Source organism: Arachis duranensis, chromosome 8 (genome assembly GCF_000817695.3).
Source record: "Arachis duranensis cultivar V14167 chromosome 8, aradu.V14167.gnm2.J7QH, whole genome shotgun sequence".
Taxonomy (NCBI): Eukaryota; Viridiplantae; Streptophyta; class Magnoliopsida; order Fabales; family Fabaceae; genus Arachis; species Arachis duranensis.
This window is the reverse complement of record NC_029779.3, coordinates 9,705-10,063: the sequence shown is the minus strand read 5'-3', so window position 1 is coordinate 10,063 and position 359 is coordinate 9,705.

The following is a 359-nucleotide window of genomic DNA, read 5'->3' as shown; positions in this document are numbered from 1 at the left end:
GGTTTAGGGTTTAGGGTTTAGGGTTTAGGGTTTAGGGTTTTAGGGTTTAGGGTTTAGGGTTTAGGGTTTAGGGTTTAGGGTGTAGGGTTTAGGGTGTAGGGTTTAGGGTTTAGGGTTTAGGGTTTAGGGTGTAGGGTTTAGGGTGTAGGGTGTAGGGTTTAGGGTTTAGGGTGTAGGGTTTAGGGTGTAGGGTGTAGGGTTTAGGGTTTAGGGTGTAGGGTGTAGGGTTTAGGGTGTAGGGTTTAGGGTGTAGGGTTTAGGGTTTAGGGTTTAGGGTTTAGGGTGTAGGGTTTAGGGTGTAGGGTTTAGGGTTTAGGGTTTAGGGTTTAGGGTTTAGGGTTTAGGGTTTAGGGTTTAGG